The 21,560-nt window shown below is 52.9% G+C and overlaps 1 protein-coding gene and 1 pseudogene across 2 annotated transcripts in view; one reads left to right on the top strand and one right to left on the bottom strand.

Moving 5' to 3' along the window:
- Positions 1–21,560, top strand: part of WNT5B (Wnt family member 5B) — a 77,455-nt gene that overhangs the window by 40,135 nt on the left and 15,760 nt on the right. The window contains exon 1 of one of the 2 annotated variants that reach the window (XM_031444391.2): positions 248–1,289. The exons of the other annotated variant lie outside the window; for it this stretch is intronic. The gene's annotated coding sequence lies outside the window, so the exon portion shown is untranslated. Of the gene's footprint in view, positions 1–247; positions 1,290–21,560 lie in introns of those variants that run through there. 2 annotated transcript variants of the gene reach the window in all.
- Positions 13,087–13,211, bottom strand: LOC116150408 (U6 spliceosomal RNA; annotated as a pseudogene).

The raw sequence follows: 21,560 nt of genomic DNA, 5'->3' as shown, positions 1-21,560 counted from the left end.
GCGCGCGGAGCCGACCCGGGGCGAGCGGCGGCCGCGCCGGGGGCGTCCGGGCCGGACCCGCTGCTCTCCGCGCCTCCGCGCCCCCGCCCCCCGCGCTCCCCCGCGCGCGCGCGATGGTACGAGCCTGCGCGCCGGAACTGCCGGCGTTGCCCTGGAAACCGAGCGCCGGCCCGCCGCGGGTTAACCCTGTGCGCGCCGTCGGGGCGCCGGCCGTGCCGGGCCGGGCCGCCGCTTCCGCCGCCGCCGCCGCCGCCGCCCACAGGGAGCCGGCGGCCACGCCCGGTCCGCGTCTGGGCTCCGGGCCGCCGGGTCCTGGACCTCTCCGCCCGGGCCCGGCCCCCGGCCCAGCCTCCCACCCCGCTCCCTTTCTCCTCCCGCAAGACCCTCCTGCCGCGGCCGCTGCTCGGCGTCCGCCCCGCGCCCCCCCTGGCTCCGCGGCGCCGGGCCCCCACCCCGGTCCTCCTCCGCGGGCGGCTTCCCACGGCTCCGTGCCCTGCGGGCTCGTGCCCTGAACGGCGGAGAGACGCGGCTCGGCGCGCCCGTCCCACAGCCGGACGCGGGCCCTCCCAGCCCTCGCTCTGGAGCTGGCCGTGACCACTTCCTTCTAGCATGTTCCGGGTGTTTCCAGACGCCGCTGCCCGTGCGCGCCCCGCGGCTCCTGCATCAGAGCTTCCTCCCCTTCCGCACTTGGCCGCGCGCCGGCGGCTGCCCCGCGGCTCTCCGCCTGCCTCGCGCCCGGAGAGGCCGCCGCGCCAGAGCCCTGCAGGCGGGCGATGTGCGGGCTGTGGCCGGTGTATGTGCGCGCCACTGCAGACCTACCTTTTGATAAAATAGAACGGCGACTGGACCTGGTTTACGGTGCTCCAGGGATGTCTGTCGGCCTGCGAACTGTGTTCTGTGGGACCACGGAGGCTCCATTCTAGGATGTGACTCCCGGGTCTTAAATGCCCAGAGAACAGGATTTCAGAGCTTCCTTTAAACTGCCCCTAAACCAGGAATTTTTGAGTCAGGAAATGACCCGCTGTCTTTTTAATGAATTTATGGATGCAAGACAACCTGATTCCACATTCAGAAAAGGAAGATGGCGTCATTGATTCTTTGAGGACCTGAACAAGGTGACCAGTGGGTGCCGTGTGCAGTAGATGAGGTCAACTTTCGGCCACTTCTCTTTTGCCCAAGAGACCAGTGCTGAACCGAGTGAGCCCAGACTCACTGAGCGTCTCCACCCACCTCTCCTGTTCCTAGATCAGGAAATGAAGAAGCAAAGTTCTTCACCCACGTGGCACATGGTGAGAGGCCCAGAGAGTTTCATACCCCCTGAAATCATGTAGGGTTGTGTTGGTCACTCGCGGGTTCCACACGTGCTGTGGCAATGAGGGTCACTGTTCCGGGGCACATGTGGGTTGGCACTCCTCCCCTGGGGCGGATCTGTGCTATGCCATGGGTCTCCCCATCACTGCTGCCTAAACTTTTGCCTTCAGCGCTCCATGCAAGTGGCTTTTCCTGTTGTTCTGTGGATGTGTTTGTGTTGATCTCAAGTGCTTAATCCAAAACACCTTAATCCTACCTAGCACGGAACACAGTGCTCCACCGCATACCGGGGGCCGGCGGGGGGCTGTGTAAAGGAGGGCTGAGGCGAGAGAAGGAGCTTAGCTGGCCTGCCCCTGCTCCAGACAGGCCACTGCTCTCCTGAGAAGTCCTGCGGAAGTTCCTGGAAGCACTTTCCCTAGAAGCTGACCCCCTGCTCCTCGTTCTAGCAAAACTTTTTTTTCAGTCGAACTCTAGAATTTTACTCATACAGGGCCTTTTGCTGAAGGCCATCAAACATACACTGTGAGGATTCTCAGCAATATGAGTTTTTCATGTTCAGTAAATAGGAAACGCCAAGAAGCAGCAGGTGAGCCATCTCGGGGCACCAAGGGAGTACCTCCCCTTTCTGGTCTCAGTTTCCTCCTGTTACACGGGGCAGACGGACTGGACAGTCCGCAGGGATCCTTGCCACAGCAAGTCCCTGTGAAACCAGGAGCCTCTCTGAGTCCCGCTGTGTCCTCAGTTGCTCATTGTTCAAATGCAGGCCCGACAGTAGGGATGGCTCTGCACGCACTGGCTTCTTGGGGGTTTTGGTTTTGGCTGTGATTTGGGACAGAAATCATAGACCAGAGTCTGATTGTCTGGAAAAGATGGATATCGACCTAGAAGACCTGTGGGGAGCTGCTCGTTCTGAGCGCGCGTTGAGGTTTTCCTGTGTGATTCAGCAAGCTGTAGCCAAGGTGGAGTTGTTTTCTGAATGAGCACAGAACTGCAGAAGCAGAGGACGTAGTTCTGTGTGGAGAGGCACCAAAGCTTTACCAAGAATTTTGAAAACACTTGTTTTTCAAATAGGGTTTGTTTTTCATCTCAGTGGGGCTTGGGAAAATTGAGAGGCCCAACCCAAAGGTCAGTCTGACTTAAGGTTGCAGACATCCTCACAGAGAGGGAAGATCTGGCAGGGAAGATCAGAAGGGACCTGTCACTTTTCAACTCCTCTTTCAAGAACATAAATGTCCGCAAGGGGGAGGGTACAGCTCAGTGGTAGAGCGCGTGCTTAGCAGGCATGAGGTCCTGGGTTCAGTCCCCTCCTCTAAAAATAAATAAATAAATAAAGCTAACACCCACCCCCCCCACAACAAAAGTGTATGTGTCCACAAATGAACTCATCTACAAAACAGAAACAGACTCACAGACATAGAGAACAAACATGGTTACCAGGAAGTAGAGGGGGTGGGAAGGGATAAATTGGGAGTCCGAAAATTGCTGTCTTGATTGTGGCCGTGGTTTCATGGGTGTATACGTCTATCAGAGTTCAGCCAGTTGTGCATCTGAAATATGTGTAGTTGACTGTACAGGCACCAGACCACAATAAACGTGTTAAGCAAAAAAAAATAAAAGAATATATGTGTCCAAAAACAGTGACCCAGAGTCTAGCTGGCGGGTGTTGGATCAAAGGCGTTAAAATATGTTGCGTGTGTTTCATCTTAACTCTAACGTACCCACGGCACAGTGCCTGCTGTGTGGTGTGCGAGAGCAGAAACAATGATACAGTGTCTTGATGAAAGACTCCAGGAGTTCTGGGCCACCAACAGCAGTGGACGTCTGAGGTCTATAAGAGGGCGCCTTTCCAGCTACTTTGCAACTTCAAGATTTCTCGAGAACAGCATACATTCTATTCCTAAGTCGTTCTAAGCAGGAGAGTATCCCGGGGCACGGCTCAGGGAGGGAGAGTGACTGCAAATAGAAGCCTTAACTAGAAGCAACAGCAGAATAACCTGACTGAGTAAAGGGCAAAGGGTCTGGACAGACATTTCTCCGAAGAAGACACACAGGTGGCCAACAAGCACAGGAAGAGGTGCTCAGCATCGCTGGTCACTACAGAGACAGCCATCGAGACCGCAGTAAGATGCACCTCATGCCCACGAGCATGGCTGCTGCTGATAAAACAGAAAATGGCGAGTGTTGAGGAGGCTGAGGGCTGGAAGCCTGGTGCGCTGCTAGTGGGAATGCAGAATGGCACAGCTACTTGGGGAAGCAATATGGCTTCTCCTCAAAAACTTAAAAATAGAACTGCCCTATGAGCCAGCAACTCCACTTCTGGGTATATATCAAAAGAAAATAAAACAGAGTCGTGAAGAATGTCTACTTCTATATAACAAGTTCACAGCATTATTTGCAGCAGCCAAAAAGTGGGAGTAACCTGAGTGCCTGTTGATGGATGATGGATAAACAAAATGTGGTCTGTGCACACGGTGGAATATTATTCAGCCCTGAAGAGGAAGGAAGTCCTGACACAGGCTACTACAACATGGAGGAAACTTGAGGACATTATGCCAAGTGAAACAGGCCAGACACAAAAGGACAGATACTGTGTCGTTTCATTTACATGAAGTATGAAGAGTAGTCAAAACCACAGAAACAGAAAGTAGAAGGGTGGTTGCCAAAGGCTGGGGGAGGGACAGTTGTTTATGGAAATAGAGTTTCAGTTTTGCAAGATGAACAATTTGGGAAATTTGTTGCACAATATACTTAACACTACTGAATCGTACACTTTAACATGATTAAGATGGTTAAGTTTTATGTTATACGTGTTTTTACCACAATTAAAAACGAAAAGATTTTAAACAGACCAAACATCCTGAAATAAAGATGTAAATAAATAGGAAAGGTGGGTGAAAATTGTTCTCACATCAGCACCTTGCCAGGAACACCCTGAAATGTTTGTGTGCTCTCCCCCGAGTTGTTTGTTTGCTGTGTCCCTTAGACAAGGGCTTTATCCACCCCAATGAAAATGAGGGCTTGAATCTGGGTAGCTGGAGGCACAGTCCAGTTTGTGTCAAGCTGGAAAAACTCATGCAAGAGAAATGGGGTGCTATTAATAATCACCCCCAGATGAGTGGACATTCCTTCCTCCTACTCTGCAAATGGGGTTGCCATTTGAAATTTGTAATTTGCAGCTGTTGAGTTTGATGTATGTTTTCATACACAGGCACCGGACCAAAGGCTTACAGAGCTGTTGGCCCAATAGCCCCACAGATCAGCAGTGATTTGTTAATGTTCACAAGCTGCTAGGTGCTTGTTACGAAACAGGTAGATACGACAACCCTAAACTAAAAACCAGCCATCTCCAAGCACGTAGTGCTTGGCAGCGTGGGTTTTCTCTCCCCGATCGTTCGGGAGGTGGTCACACAGCTGGCGCGCACCACCGCTGTGTGTCCCGGAGTGAACGAAGGCGCAGAGGGTGTTTCTGCCTCTAAGGCCTCAGGATCCAGGGATGCGCTAGAAAACAGTGACCCTGTTTGTCAGGGGTGTACGTGCCAACGGAGTAACGGTGGTAAATAAAGTGTTTTCAGTTTAGAAGACCACTGCAGAGATGCCTCGAATTTGAATAGGTGTCGGTGGGAGGAAGGTCACTGCGTGGGGTGGCACCTTACGTAGAGAACAGGCTGGGTTTTCCTTACGGGTTTAGGGGGAAATAACGCTCTCGTAGCAAACATACGGTGACATACTTTGTTTTGGTTCCTCAGTATTGAAGCATCAGGTCAATTTTTAAAATCACCTTTTCAAAGAATTCTTAACTTTTTTCTTTTTAAAAAAATTCTCTTTCAAGAATAAGAAACCTTCATTTTAACTCGTGTTTGTCTGGAACTGGAATTTGGCTTCTGAAGGTAGAAATTTTGGGCTCTGGGGGAGGGAACCAGCTTAGTGGCAGAGCGCGTGCCTGGCGTGCGTGAGGTCCTAGGCTCAGGCCCCAGCACCTACATTAAGAAAATAAATAAATAATATTTTCATTCATGGTTGGCTACTGTTTTCATAACAGAGATTGCCTTGAAAAACCTTGTTTTTAAATCAGCTGGCTTTCTCCTCATTTCCCCGCCTCCAACAATAGAGCCTGGTGCTGCACACCCCTGGGGGGTGGAAAGGGGGAGCCATGCAGAGATTGCCTGCCCCCAGGGAGGGCCTGGCCCGGGGGGGCTGATGTGCCTGCGACCCAAGGCCCCTGAGCAATCACGGCTCCCCAGGCGGCAACGCGGGGGAGCCAAGTTTCCAGCAGACTTGCCCTCCGACGTCCTGCACTGGAATCCAGGCTCTCCCATGATCCTTGCATGATCTCTGGCAAAGTGACTGAAATGCTCTGAGCTTCAGTCTCCCCATTTTAGAGATAGAAAAAGTAGTTCCCGGTCACTGAGCTGTTGGGAGAATTCACTGAGAAAACCCGCGCACGGGGGAGGAGGGTCCTGGCGCGGAGCCCGGCCCCTAGCAGGGACCTCATCCACGCTGCTTCTGGTTTTTCCTTCTATAAATATGCCATCCAAAAAAAGCGCCACACAGATGTGCCCCCAAATTGTACAGATACATACTTGCTGACAGTTAAGCATTTTTTTAATGCTGTTTCCTGTTTTTAAGAAACGTGCAGGTTAAAGGCGAGGAAACAGCAACACAGGAGCATCATGAGACGGTGCTTCACGGAGCGCGAGCCCTCGGTCTTCTCCTCCTGAGTCAGGGAGGGCACGTGTTCCATTCAGTCCCCAAGACAGGGTCCCGGACGGATGTGCGTCCCCTGGCCCTGACCTCGGCTTCCACCACCAGCTCGCACGCTTTCCTTTGCTCAGAGCAGTGGTTCTCAAACTTGAGCCTGCGTCAGAGCAGCCCGGAGACGTCTGGTCCAAAGGGCTGGGGGGTCCGAGGAGTTGCATTTCCAGCGGGTTCCCAGGGGTGCTGCTGGAAGAACCTCCCAGCTTTCCTTCTTCTGCTTTAAAACTTTTCTTAAATTACGTAATTTATATAATTATAATATATATAATTATAATCCTTGAAGGCTCTCCCTTTGTAGTGAAGTTAAGATAACATAGGGGGAAAGAAAAGCCTGTGTTCCCAGCCACCATGTTTTGCCTTTCAGTCCGAAGTTTTCCCCGTGATGTAGTAAAGGACCACAGGGTCTCGGTCAGACGGATTCTGGGTTAAAACCTTGATTTTGTCACTTACTAGCTCTGTGACTTTGTGTCCCTCGCCTTTGGTTGGGGGCAGTAATTAGGTTTATTTATTTATTTATTAATGGAGGAACTGGGGATACTGGGGACTGAACCCAGGTCCTCATGTATGCTAGGCATGCGCTCTACCACTGAGCTGTCCCCTCCTTCAGCTCTGTGACTGTGGACAAGCTGTGTAACCACTCAGAGCCTCGGCTTTCTTGTCTGTAAAATGGGACTAGTGGTGTCTGTATGTGGGAGTTTGCGAGGATCGAGTGGAGGTGTCCTCTTAGGGCAGCTCCTGCCATGAAGGCGGCTGGCATTTATTGGGCTTTTCTTGTGTACGGGCTGTTCTTTAACGGACTTTCCGTGTATAAACTTACCAGCTCCTCACAACAGCTCACCTGCACAACTATGAAATGGGTTCCATCATCACCTCCATTTATAGGTCAGGAGGCCACGGCCCAGAGGGGTCACTTGCTCAAGACCAGACAGCCAGCAGCACTGGAACTTGAGCTCTGAGGTCTAGACCCAGTGACCCCTTTCCAAACTGCTAGGCTCCGCTGCCCTAACGACGTCAGTGTGTCATCCCACCTTGCTGGGATGCGGTTTCTGTGTGGCACCAGATACGCAGGGTCCATGAAAGCAGTGGTTGCCAGGGAACGAGATGCTGACTCCTCCATGAGCAGTGGTGAGGGGTGGCTTTCCTGCAGGAAGCCTGAGGCCCTAGGGGATTACCCAGGGTAGGTCTGTGTGTGTGTTTGTGTGTGTGTGCATGTGTGTGAGAGAGACAGACAGACAGATGGACAGAGGGTGTGTGTGTGCTCACTGTGGGTGCGTGTGCTGATGCCCGGGGGTGGTCAGCTGCTCCAGCTGGATGCCTGGCTGGCTGGCTGTGGCCCTGCGTGGTCCCCGACGAATGTGCTTGTGTGTGATCATGTCACCCTCTAGTGGTCACTTCCGTATTAGCCCTTTCTCCACGGAACAGCCCCCTCTTGGTGCTGTGACCTTGGGGCTGGCAGGGGAGAGGGGCAGGATGAGCAGGGGAGCAGGGCTAGCCCTCCCCTGCAGAGAGAACGGGCTGGGCAGGGGGGAAGGCAGAGCAGCTGGAGAGCGGAGGCGCTCCTGCACGCCGGCCCTCTCCAGACCTTCAGTGCGGAAGGCCCCAGGGGTGGAGAAGGACTGTTTGTAACCAGTTCAAGTCTCTTTTCCAAGGGAAGTGGGCAGAGGCCGTGGGACTCACAAGGGCTGACTCAGTCCCAAACCCTCCCCCCCGGGGGCAGCGGGCTTCACTGCTTCCCCAGAGCCCGAGGGCTGTGCCCTCTCCACCAGTAAAGGTCGTTTTTGTCAGGATCCTCATGGGTCTGTCGTGTCTTGATAAATACTTCAAAGGCAAGGAGGGCCTGAGACCCATCTTGCTCAGGACTGGCTGTAACTCCAGGCCTGGGACTCTGCCGTCCGCCGCCTGAGGAGCCGGTGGGTGAAGGTTCTCCCCTCTGGAACGGAGCTGGCGCGGAGCCGGGCTTTGCCAGAAGGTCCCATTTGGAGCATTTACATTTCTTACCCGAGGTCAGACCCCGACGAGGAGCACTCGGGATGGGCCCCGAGTTCACAGCCAGGACCCTTTTCTGCCAAGAAGATAGGGTTAAAGGTTAAAAAAACCAGTCACCATCTCAAGGGGTAAAAAACCACAATCCAGCCTCGCTGGTGTTAACTCTTCACGCCCCAGAAAAGGTGGCTGAAGCTGGAGATCACAGTCACGTCTGTCCTGCGAGACGCTGCTTTCCTGAGTGCCAGCTGTTCCCCAAGAGGTCGCACCCGCCAAGCGTGGCCTCCCTGCCCCCCACTTCCCGCGTCAGGGCGTGAAAACCGCACAAAAACCCTGTCCAGGTTTCTCCTACAACAACTTGTCTCAGTCCTGAGACCTAGAGTTCAGCGAGGTTCTTTGTCTGTGGTTTACTGTTTATTTTTAAGCTTCATGTACCAGCTAAGGCCAAAAAGTTCAAGTACCTGACCTGAGTCACCTGTGCGCGCTGGACCGTCAAGGATTCCTTGGTTTGGCCGCTTGAGGGGACCAAGCCCAAGCTGGGCACACTTGGGCGTGAGAAGGAAGCCCAGGGGTGGCACATGCTTCCCTCTAGAGCTCCGAGGGCACCGCGTGGACGTGCAGGGACAGCGCCTGGTTTTACAGATGGAGAAGACAAGGCGTAGAAGTGGCTTTCTTGGGGTCCCGGGGTCTCCCTGGGGCCACAGAGCCTCTCGGAGCCCCTTGCACCCCGTGTTTCAGGGAAGCGCTCTGCCTTTGGAAGGACAGTCAGATGTGGGCAGAAGCCCATAGGAGTGTGACTGATCACTTTGCCCCGAGCGATTAGGTTGCTAACTGATGGAACCACAGCGGAGGAGGGAAATCAGACGTTCTAAGCAGAGGGACCACGTGAGTGGCTGCAAAAGTGCTGCGGGGAAGTGGAAACCACTGACTTCGGGATCTTCCTGAAGCCTGGCCCCCCAGTCCTCTGATCGTATGCCTGTAAGTGTTAGAAGTTTGACATGAATTTGACACAACATTGTAAAATGACTATAACTCAATAAAAAAATGTAAAAAAAACAAGTTTGACGTGCTTTGAGAAATAATACATAAGCTAAGAAGTTGTCCTAGTTGGCAAAGCGGAAGGTGAGTGAGCCTCATCGGGACCTCGGCAGCCTGGGTCTTACACCTCCCTGGAGGAGTAACTCTCCCAGACTTCAGACACTACTGCAGACCTACAGTCATCAAAACTGCATGGTACTGGCACAAAAACAGGCATATGCATCAACGGAACAGAAGAGAGAGCCTGGAATTAAACCCACACGCCTGTGGTCAGTCTTCGACAAAGGAGGCAAGATTATACAATGGAGAAAAGACAGCCTCTTCTGCAAGTGGTGTTGGGAAAACTGGACAGCAGCACGTAAATCAGTGAAGTTAGTTAACACTCCCTCACTCCATACACAAAAATAAACTCAAAATGGCTTAAAGACTTAAATATAAGACAGGACACTATAAACCTCCTAGAAGAAAACATAGGCAAAACATTATCTGACATAAATCTCAGCAATGTTCTCCTAGGGCAGTCTACCCAGGTGATGGAGATAAAAGCGGAAATAAACAAATGGGACCTAATTAAACTTACAAGCTTTTGCACAGCAAAGGAAACCATAAGCAAAACAAAATGACAACATACAGAATGGGAGAAAATATTTGCAAATGATGTGACTGACAAAGATTTAATTTCCAGAATATATAAACAGCTCATACACATTAACAACAACAACAAAAAAAAAACAAACAACCCAATCCGAAAATGAGCAGAAGACCTAAACAGACATCTCTCCAAAGAAGACGTACAGGTGGCCAACAGACACGTGAAAAAACACTCAATATCACTAATTATCAGAGAAGCAAATCAAAACTACAATGAGGTATCACCTCATTCAAAAGTCCACAAACAAGAAATGCTGGAGAGGCTGTGGAGAAAAGGGAGCCCTCCTACACTGTTGGTGGGATTGTAATTTGGTGCATCCACTGTGGAAAACGGTACGGAGATTCCTCAAAAAAACTAAAAATAGACTTACCATTTGATCCAGCAGTCCCACTCTTGGGCATATATCCAGAGAAAACTCCAGTTTGAAAAGATACATGCACCCCAGTTTTCATAACAACACTATTTACAATAGCCAAAACACATAGCAACCTAAATGTTTGTCAACAGCTGAAAGGATAAAAAAGATGTAGTGTATATACACAGTGGAATACTACTCTGCCATAAAAAAGAATGAGATCATGCCATTTGCAGCAACATGGATGGACCTGGAAATTGTCATTCTAAGTGAAATAAGCCAGACAAAGACGAATACCATATGATATCACTTATATTTGGAATCTTAAAAAATGACACAAATGAACTTATTTACAGAACAGAAACAGACTCACTGACAGAAAACAAACTTATGGTTCCAGTGGGGGAAAAGATGGGAGAATAAATTAGGAGTTTGGGATTTGCAGATACACAGTACTGTATATATAATAGATAAACAACAAGGTCCTGCTGTACAGCACAGGGCAATACATTCTTGTAATAACCTATAGTGGAAAAGAATCTGAGAAAGAATATGTGTGTGTGTGTGTGTGTGTGTGTGTGTTTGTGTGTGTGTGTATAACTGAATCACTATGCTGCACATCAGAGACTAACACAATATTGTAAATCGACTATACTTCAATTAAAAAAAAATAACAAAAAAGACATGGAGCTTCTGCTTCCTTAGGCTACAGCTAAGATCTGACCATCATTATTTTCAATATAAACATAGCATTTATTAAAAACACCTTTTAAGGTGACATAAACCAACAGAAAGCTATGACCACCATATAAATTAATATGTAACTAATGCTTTTCTGTGTTACATAGTGTAACATAGGAAGTGCGTAAGATTTGAGCACTTCTTAATCCTTCACCAGCATAAAGAATCCCATGGTTGAAGGGCAGAAGGACACATTAGGGGTGTGGGGTTAACAGATACAAACTGCTACAAAATGGATGAGCACAAGAGGATACTTTATAGCACAGGGAATTACAGCCATTGTCTGTAATAGCCTGTAATAGAGTATAATCTGCAGAAATACTCAACCACTATGCTGTACACCTGAAACTAAGACAATATTGTAAATCAACTGTAATTTTTTAAAAAATTGCCTTTTTTATCATCAGGACATCTTAAAATTATCCAGGGCTCTAGAAGAGCTGGTTATTCAATTCTGATGCATGGATCGTGTTCCAATGTTTGTTTCTTTGCTGTTCTGTCTTTCTTTAAAAAAAAAAAAAATCTTTTTTTTTTATTCTGATCATTCAAATTCTAAGACAGAGCTGGAAAAGGGAGCGTTGAAGACCTGAAAATAACATTGTTCACCATTGCTGTTCTACCAGGAAAAAAATAGTACCCCCCCCCCAAAAAAGTGTAAAAGTTGGAGGGAATTAAATTTGCAGTGTTACCCGTGAGAAGGCACCCGGATTCCACACGAAAGCCAAGCTGCTTCCCACCCATCTCTAAACATGACAGATGCAAACACGAGGCGGCCGCAGGTTGCAGCCTGAGTGTTTTCTTAAACATTTCTTAGATGTTAGGGATCCTGAAAGACTGGGCAAGCAGAATGTTCTGTCCTGAATGACTGTCTCCTGGTCCTGTTCAGAACGTCTCCTAGTTCCTTCTCTAGGGGACTGCCCCCACCCCCACCCCTCCCCTCCCCTAACTGGGCAAACTATCTCTAAACATCAAAACAACACCAACAGCAACAAAACAGCTTCTAGAAAGGCCTGTTAGAGGTCCAGCCGGGCTCTGCTTTGCCGCCTTCTGCAGCGTGTCAGCCTGGTTTGCTTTGAGGTTCATGGACCCGGATCCGGGGGTGGATTCGTGGATGTACACAGTGTAAAATTCCTCAAGCTGTGTACTTAAGTCTTGCGTGCGTTACTCTGTGTATATTTTGTTTCCTTCCTTTTTAAGGTGTTTCAATCAGAGGGGGCTTAACAGGTCAAGGGGACTTTACTTCTGTGAGTAGATTATCCCAAATCCTGTTTGTTCAACTGACTAACCAAACAGGTGGGGGTCCTGCCGCAGCCCTGCCTGGCATTGCGGAGGGCCCGGCCCGGGCACCCCCTCGCCTGGGCCGGCCTCGCCCTCCCTGCGCCTGCCTGGTCTGCGGGGCTCCCTGAGCCGGGGCGGTGACCCTCTGGTTCCGCGTCACCCGCAGGCATCTGCTCGCCCGCGCCCTGCGGCCCCTGGTGCAGCGTATGCAGTTGACACTGGATAAATGCTGACTTTCAGTCTGATTTTCCTTTGGTTAATATGCATTGGAAGGAGAGAGAGGGAGAAGGAGGCTGTCTTTTAAAGACGAGACCAGTGGGTCTGTGTGTCGGGAGCACCCGGGATGGGCAGGACGCACAAACGTCCCGCTGCTGCCTCTGCGCAGCGCTCCACACCCCTCCCCTCTGAGCGGGGCGGGACCCCGCGCTCGCTGGGCTCTGCTGTGTGGTTTTCCGTGGACTTTTTGGTCACCGATGTCGGCTTCCAAGGGGGTGTGTGTGGTTTCTCTCGACACGAACACAAGCGCCTTTTCCTGCTGAGATTTCCCGAGGGGTCCGGTCACTTTCAGCTGGAAGTCGCCATGGGGATGCTCTGCCATTTTCACTCGTTTCAGCCGCGGGTGAGAAGCACAGGCCTCTCCGTGGGGCGGCGGGGGCAGCCTCTCCTGTGCCGCCAGGAGGGCACGGATGCCCCGGCAAGGCTCCCAGCCACCACCTGCATCTGCTGGTGGCGCATCAGAGCATCGGATCGCGCCGTCTTGCCTGTTACCGCCGCCCCAGGTGGTGGCGTCCCCAGGCTGGGGCCCTGTGCAGAGGATCAGGTACACTCCTCCTTGTTCTCGCTCCTGCTAATGTGTCCTTGATTTGAACCCAGGGGGCACTGGCTACTCGGCATTTTTTGCAGAGGGTCCTCATTAGAATTTCCTTCTGTCAGTTTTTAAAATCTACTTTTTCGTTGAAGTATAACGAGCACATAAAAGAGAGGCCTTATTGTGAATTTGCGTGTCATCCTTGCACAGAGGCCGTGCTGGTCTCCAAGACACGTGCAGAAGACGCAGACCTTCTCTGCATCCTTCCAGTTTTACGGCTGGAAAAGCTGCAGGAGCGCTTAGATCTGTTATTGTAAACTAAGGTTCTGACTGCTTTGGAAACCCAGTGTTGTTCTGCTTTGCTGATGGAACCCAGATGGCAGCAGAGAGTGGCTTTTCTCTCACCATCTGAACCACTGCACGTGCAGACATCACCTGGACGCAGAGGGTGACGTCGGGGCAGGGCTGTGAGCGCGGGGCAGGGTTGGCTTTGGGGAGACCACAGAGCCAAAAAAACGCCTCCTGATCTACACCTCCACCCTCTGTGCGACGGCAGCGCACATTGAGTTACAGGGTTACAGGCTGTCTTCGGCCAAAACACGTCTTTGAGCTAGCATTAGCCGGGCAGAGCCAGGGTCTCCCCAGCCCATCTGCCCCCCACGTCATCACAGGCAGTGTCTGTTTAGGGCTCCTCCGTAGACTCTTTACTCCTGGACAAGTCGGAAGGGGCTCTCCGGATCCTGGGTGGAATTTGTAGCCCTTTTGACACTGGGTGGGGCTGTCTCAGGAAGAGAGAAGACACGGAGCCCACGACGCTCTGCTTCCGCTGGTTTAGCGCATAAGGGGAGGCAGGCGTGCTCTGGGAGGCCCAGCGCAAACCTACATTGCCACACATTGCCGGCGGGGGAGCTGGTGACCGCTCTGGACAAGATCCTCTGGCCTCTGGCTGGCCGCTGGCTGGAAGGCTCGGGCACTGATAACCCCACTCCCCGCTTCGGTCCTGCCTCAAGTGCTCTAATCTTGAAACGAAATGACCTATGAACGAGGAAGCACAAATGGCTAATAGCCATCTAAAAGTCACGCCTTTGCTGATAACCAAAGAAACGCAGTGCAAAATGAGATAGTATTTCCTACCCATCACAAAGGAAGGTTTTTGTTTAAGGGTACTGTCCAAACATCTTAACTCACTTTGTTTTTCAAAACCAAAAACTCCTTCAGTGTTCCATCAGGCTTTCCCTTCATGAAAGGGTGGACATTTTTTAAACAATTTCTTTGGACAGCATACTAAATTGCCCAGTGGACTTAATGAGCCAAGTTAACCGGATTGGTTGACAGGTCAACGGCTGCCAGGGGTGTCAGGGCTGGAGGGGTGTTAGGGCTCATATGGGTCAAGGCTTTATCCTCGCCGGGGGGAGTCGGGGCGCGGGGCAGGTGCGCTGCTTGTCTGGGTCACACAGGCACGAAGGGCTGGACCTGCCCTAGCAAAACGCGATTGCTGTTCATTCGGTCTTGCGGCCGGTGAATGGCTTAGGATAGGATTCAGCCTTTTTTTCTTTTTAAAACCCTCTGTGGTGATGTGCTCCACTGTCTCCCCAGACAGAAAAAACGTCGTCGACCTCACAGAGCTGAAATCAGGCGGCGTCTCCCTGCTCGCTGTCTGTCCTTGTGTGGCTGGACGCCTCTCTGAATTTTTTTGTTTTAATTCTTATGTGTTTATTGAAGTGTGGTCGACTTACGGTGTTGGTTTCAGGTGCACTGCAACGCCTCTCTGCCGTCTTAATGACGGTTGCCGTCCATCCACAGTCGCAGTCCCTTCCATAGACTTGGAAACCACGTGAGCAAGTAGAAACACACATAAGGTGTTTATCGTCCAAAAGGGGATTTTTTCAAGTACGTGGATGAGTCTGTTCCTAAGCAGCGTAGGGCTGGAAGAGTTTGTGTTCACTAAGGTAGTAACAGCGCCTGTAATGGACAAACGCCAGGTGTAAGCTGGCTCTAAAGCCATGGGTGCATTACTAACCCGCGTGGAAACCGAGGTGCGTGTTCCTTGTTGGCGGGCGGCTCCCCAGCTGGCAACTCGGGGACCGTGGGGTCGTTGTCTCCTGACTCTGGCTTTAGTCCTCACTTGAAAGCCACCACGCTTGTCAGAAAGAGCACGGGGGACTGCTTGTCGGAGGTCCCGTGAAGGGCCAGGCCTGGAAGTTGCCTGGACCCAGTCGCGTCACCATCTGATGACATCCCAGAGCCGCGGAGGCTGGAAAACGTAATCGGGCCGTGGGACCAGCACGTCAGCTCTGCCACTAGTAGCTCTGAGTGCGCAGAGGGGGAAGATGTCACGGGGTGACGGCCCATCTCAGCAAGTACAGAGATGCCCAGGAATGCGGAAGTTGTTCATATTGTTTCCACTCTGAACTATAACTTCTGTTAATCGTAATGAAGGCGTTTCTGCCGACTCATCCTGCGTGTACGCGCCTTCGCGCTGAGTGGTTTCTTCAGTCAAGTGGCGATTCTTTCGAATTGGTGCCGTGTTTACGAGGGGGCCAGATCCCCCGGATCAGACCTGTGCCAACCACCCAGTGTCGCCTCAGGGACGAGTGTAAAGGTGGCGAGCTCTCCCCAGAGCCGCACGCGGACGCGCTGCCATCAGAATTCTTTATCCAGTTTGGCCATGACTGAGGCCGGTGGTCGGGAGGCCCATGCTGATGGTTGGTGTCCCCCCGGACATTTGTCACCCTCGTGGCCAACAACGCAGGGACCCCGCCTCCCCCCATCCTCCCACTCAGGCTGACACATCCTCTTATCTGGTCTCCTTATCCTGTCTCTGCCAGGTCCGCCTGCCACCAGCAACCCGGCTCCCAGCCTCCAGCCCTCCCTCCCTCATCCACCCGTGGTACTACCTGCAGACCGTGGCCAGGTTTCTGAGTCCCATCTGATGCTGCTTCTCTCCTGGCCAAGCGCCTCGGGTGTCCTGCAGACGCAGAAGGAGGCCCCAGGTGCTGGGGCAGGGGACCCAGGCTCTTCCATGGGAGGGGGCCCAGGAGGAAGCACCTGCCTCACCAGGAATGAATGACTTCTGTTTTCCTTTGAATTTTGGCGCCCTCCCTCCCTCTCTCTGTTGGCAGCAGTTGGATTTTGGACATGAAACTGTTGTAATGGTGTTCTTGTCATTCTCCAGATCTGTTAGGGGTTTTCAGGCCTCTCTGCACCTCTGCCCAGCAGGAGGGCCTCACCCTCCCATCTCCACCTGTGGGAGTCCCGCCGGTCCTCTGAGGGACAAATTCAGGTACCGCCTCTGTCGTGGAGCACTCCGTCCTTAGGAAGGAATCTGTCTTTCTTGGGACGAATGACTGGGTGCAGTTACTAGGATAAGAGCTGAAGAGCCGTTGCTGCCTCCTTCCTAACGCGGCGCTCTGCTAGCTGCTGCGATCTGGCCAAGTCTGCCCGCCCCGCAGGAGCACGCGCGTGTCTCCCGCTCGGCTTTGGGTCAGGGCCAAGCGTGCTCAGTAAGGCGCACTGGTCTGCACCGGCGTCACACGAAGATCTCCATCTGAATTACTTTCTGGCGTTTTCACTGGGTCGGAGCTTTTTCTGTAGTGAGTAGCAGATACTGAATAGCCAGTCACTGAGTTCTGATGAAGGGGCCATTACTCCCAACGCCCTTACGGTGATCACCTGGAAGGCTGAGAAGCAGAGGCTGCGCTGGAGCAGGAGGCTGAGGCCCGGGCCGGCAGCGGGGTGCTGACCCCGGGCCGGGCGCTGCGGCCGCTGTCCTCGCCCGGGCGCCCGTGGTCTCTTGCGTGCCAGCCCTGTTACAGCCCTTACTACACTGGACACAACTCACAGGTTGCACGTGGCGCGTGTGGCTTTGCTGATGGTGGCGATGCTTTGTTTCCTTGCCTGCTTTCCTCTCCAGACCAGCTCTGTCCGTAAACTCGGTGATGATGGAGATGTTCTGTGACCTGTCCCCGACAGTGGCCCCGTGCCACATGTGGGTACCGACCGCCTGGCGCGTGGCTGCCGCTGCTGAGACAGGAGCGTTTAACGTCAAGTCCTTCTAACCTTAACTAGCGACAAGTGACCGGCAGCTACCGTGGCAGACAGGGCAGCGGTGCTGAGCTCCTGGGACAGTGACAGCTTCCATGTTCACTGTCCCTTCCTGCGCGCTGCGGGTCGCTCAGTGGGCCCACAATAGGTATCTGTCATGTGGTGAACGCTTAACATTTCCCCAGGTGGCTGAAGAGTGCTGGGAGCTGGCTGGGCGTCTGTGTGTCACCTCACTCTGCAGCCCCGACGATGCCGCGCGGACCACACGGCCCGGCCTCTGTCCCTGCGACCTTCACTGGGTAGCAGGCAGCAGGGGAGCAACTCAGCAGGAGGGCTGGGAGCCCCGAGGAAGAGGCCTGGTGGAGCCAAAAAGAAATGAAAGGACCTCTGTAGTGAACTGGGAGCCCCTCCACCTGCCTGGGCTTGGATTTGGTGATCCAGCTTTTTTCCGGAGGTGGCCGCAAAGGTCGTTGAACCCCCCAAATCAGAACCTGCGAGACCCACAAACCTGACCTGGAGACCCTAGTTCTGGGAAAGGAAACTTTGTGGGTGTCAGGCCAGCGAGGGGAGGAGGGGCCGCCTGGCTGTGAATGTCTCCCTGTGAGGAAGGAGATGGGGGCTCCTGCCAGGGGTGAGCGCTCTCTGCCCCTGGTTTTCATTAGAAAGCTGCTCGGGGCCTCGTCCCCGCGGGGTCCCCTTCGGCCGGTCCACCCTCGGCGTGTCCCCTGCGCCTGGCACTCCCCGTCAAGCCCGGTGGATCCACGCTGTTTCTTCTGTGATGTCCTTCTCACTGCGGTAGGCACCTCCCACTTGTTCATAAAAATGAAATCACTATCCTGTTTTTCTGAATGGAAATTGCCAATTTGGGGAGCAGAAGGTTGGCAGCTTCAGTCAGATTCCAAGAGAGCAGGAAGACTAGAGGCAGGGGGTGGGGAGGGTGTAGCTCAGGGGTGGAGCTGGTGCTGAGCACACACGAGGTCCTGGGTTCGATCCCCAGTACCTCCATTAACAAAAAAAAAGGGGGAAAAAAGAAAGACTAGAGTAATGTGAGGCAATAACTTATCCAAAATCTCTCTTTCTGAGATGGAATGACAGAATTCTTTAGAAAAAAAAGAACCAGTATGTGTAACTGCTTTCAGAAGACCCCGTATGTGCAAATCCAGACTTGTAAAGGGCTCAGAGTGATTATTCATATGCTATGTGTAACAGACACACAATATAAATACGATCTATAACCCGTATGGTAAGCTTTCTTTAAATAACGGAGGGGCATACTTAGAAGACTTTGCAAACCTGACAAGCTAAACAGATGTGTGAGGCAGCCAGCAGAGATGCGATAGAGACCAGCGGGGAGTGTGGAAAATTCGAGTCCACGTGTACCCCTCCCCCACCACGAGGGCAGCGTCTTCCAAAAATGTAAAAATATTGTGTGAGCCAGAGAGATTTGGTTACCTGCCAGTTGGTGATCCCTGCTTTTTTAAATAGCAAATTTTCCCAGGTCCTTTTAAAATACGCTTCAGTTTGCAAAAAGAGGAGCACCTTTACTCGGCAGCATGAGACAAACACTTCAACTCTAACTGGCTCGTGGCCTGGACGGAGGCCGCCCGAGAGGGGGGTCCGGAACTCCATTTACCTGCATCCTCCACTCTGTCCAGACCAAGGACTTTGCAGAAGTGGGTGGCATTTGCCCAGGTCAGGGGCTTTACCCGGAGTCGCAGACCCAGTGAGAATGAGGATGTGGAGGAAGCAGGGAGCGTCCGACAGCTCCCCCAGCTCCCCAGCTCCCTTGAGAAGAAAGCCGGGCACCTTCAGAGCATCTTCTTAAGTGCTTCTCACATCTCAGGGTTCCGGAGAAGGAAAACTTCCTCGTTCTTACCTTCCAGTGGACGTTTGCTTGGGGAGAAAACTCTGCTCTCCCAAGTGAGATGCGGAGTCCGCGGGGATCTGCCCCTCCGGGAGCCACGCGGGGGCCGGGGAGTTGCGTTTCTCTGAAACGTCGAGGGGCGGGCTTTGGCCGGGTGGCCTGAGGATCCGTCTCCGTGTGCGGCTGCCCTGCACCTCGTTGAGGGCGGTCTTGCTCTGTGCTTCCCAAATGGTGGGAAGTTTGTCACCGTGATTAACTTATCACTGTGAATGACAGACGCGTGTCTGGGGAAGGGCAATTTGGCATTTCTCTAAAAGCCAGGATTAAGGTCTCATCACTCCTACCCGCCCTCTACCCACCTCATCTCATCCCCAAGGCGTGATTTCCCCTGTAGGCCGGAGACACAATGGGAAAGGACACGGGGTGTCTGGGAGGCAAGACTTCCCAAGGGCTATAAAAAGCGATGTGATGGAACTGGGGATCCCCCTACAAAAAAAGATACATTTATAGAGGCTGCGGCAGTTGAGCTGAGAAGGAAAACGGCACCTGGGGCGTCTGTCAGAGGCTGTGGAGCTTTCTGACGAAGCCTTGGGTACTTCGGAGCACGGATCTTTGGTCTCCCCTTAAAAAATATTTTAAAGAGGATAATATCTATGAAAAGAAATCTGTGCCGGAGAAACAGGACTAAATAGTAATTATTGAGACAGAAGGAGGTTTTACCAGGTCCTGGCTTCCCGGCGTGAGCGGGAAGGGATGAAAGGCTGCCCGGCTCCCTGCGCTTCCCGCGAGGCTGGGCCAGGCCTCACGCGCGAGCACGGGGCCCGCGTGGCTGGCGCGGAAGCCCTGACCCCTCCCTCCCGCCGGCCCCACCCGCCCTGGGACAGGCGTCCCACGTGGCTGTCTCTGCACCTGAGATCTCCAGCGTTCGTTTCGCGCAGAGATCTCTCTCTGAGTGCGAGGACCGCTTTATAAGCAAAAAACGAAAAACGAGTAAAGAAAAACACGCCGCGTGCCCCCGAGACGACAGCTGTATTTTCCGCGGAGATGATATACCGAGGCCCCTCAAGCCGCTGGACGTTCTTCCCACTTAGCAATGGTTCTTGTTGTGTGACGTCACCTGTGCAGAGACACCCGCGGCCACAGCTTCACAAGTCGCCGTGAAGTGCCCTGCCAAGTGCGCCCCCGCTGCCCAGGCGGGTCGGGCCTCGCCGGCACCTGGAGCCCGTGTGCCCCTCCTTCCCCGCGGGGGAAGCTCCTGTCCTGACGCTTGTAGCAGCCACTTCCTCCTGGGTACGCCCTGCTGTGCGGGTCCCTGAACACGGCCGTGTCGCTGGGAGTGGAGTCGCGGTTTCCAGGCTCCTTCGTGACTTGCTGCGCCCCTGCGCCCCGCCTGGAAGCTGCGGGAACGCTGTTGCCTGTAACCGCGGTTCGTCCGTCCTCGTTACTGCCTGACACTGCACGGTGTTAGCGCATTACAACGAGTTGGGCCAGACGTTGTCGACGGGCATGCGTGTGACCTCCAGTCTGAGGCTGTCGCGTTCCTGACACGCGTCCCCGTGCACACGTGGGCGGATTCCTCCAGGAGATTGCTGCGCGGTCAGGCACACTTAAAAAAAATGTAACAGGTTTATTGAGCTATAATTCACCTACCATGTACGTCACCCATTTAAAGTGTATAATTCAGTGGTTTTAATGTATTCCTAGAGTTAGGCAGCCGTCACCACAACCGTCAGTAACACGTTTAAGTGAACTCGTATGTTATTAATTACAAGGGCCTACATACTCATGGACCGTCGGCGTGAGTGACGGATTTATTCATCTGAGGTGGTGTCTGTCTGCACATGCTGAGGTCCTGTGGCGTCCGGAGGCCTTTAGCCCTCAGGTGGGGAGCCGCCTGTGTTAGGCCTTGCATGTGGAAATCTGCCATTAAAGACAGACATACATGTAGATGTGTTACTTGAAGAACTTTGGGCTTTAATTCATTGCCCGTTACTCTGGGTGGTTCTGTGACCGTGGTGCTCACATTTTCATGGGCATCAGAGGCCCCCGGAGGGCCTACTAGAACAGGCTGCAAGGCCGCACCCTCAGAGGCCCAGAGTCGGTGGGCCTGGGCGGAGCCTGATGACCACATGCCTGGTTGGTTTCCAGATGACTCCAGCACTGTTGGCTGGGGGACCGTACTTTGAGAAGCCTGTAGCTGGCTGTTACCTTGGAAACTGGGCAGCTGTGTGAGGAAGGAACTCACTGCATCCCCTAATAGATGAGATGGGGTGTGAGCCCCAGTTTGTGGGTGGGAAAAGGGGCGGTTAGCGGGTTCTTTTAGTAGCTCAGAGCCTGGCGGTGACAATGGGGGGAGAGTAAGGTGTAAGTTTAAGACGTATCATGGAGTCACGACCCAGAGGCCTTGACAGTTGATTTGACACAAAGGGTAAAGGTGAGAAGGAGTCAAAAAGGACACGGGGATTTCAGGCCCGGACCCCGGAGGGAACTGGAGGACAGCGAGCAGGCGGGACTGCAAGGAAGGGCTTAGCCGACCAGCACCTTAGCGCCTGTGCTTCTCGGCTCTCCAGGAAGATTTACTCAACCATCATTTCATGGTCCAGAGGTGACTGGTCCCCAAGAAACTAGAAGCGTTTGGTCATGGGGCTTTCCCTGGACCACGGGCGCTGGATGCCCAGCAGGGACTCAGGATCAGACTTCAGAGGGACCCGTAAACTTAATGAACAAGAAT

The sequence above is a fragment of the Camelus dromedarius genome, chromosome 25, assembly GCF_036321535.1.
Source record: "Camelus dromedarius isolate mCamDro1 chromosome 25, mCamDro1.pat, whole genome shotgun sequence".
In the NCBI taxonomy this organism is placed as follows: Eukaryota; Metazoa; Chordata; class Mammalia; order Artiodactyla; family Camelidae; genus Camelus; species Camelus dromedarius.
This window is presented reverse-complemented; position numbering and strand designations above follow the sequence as displayed.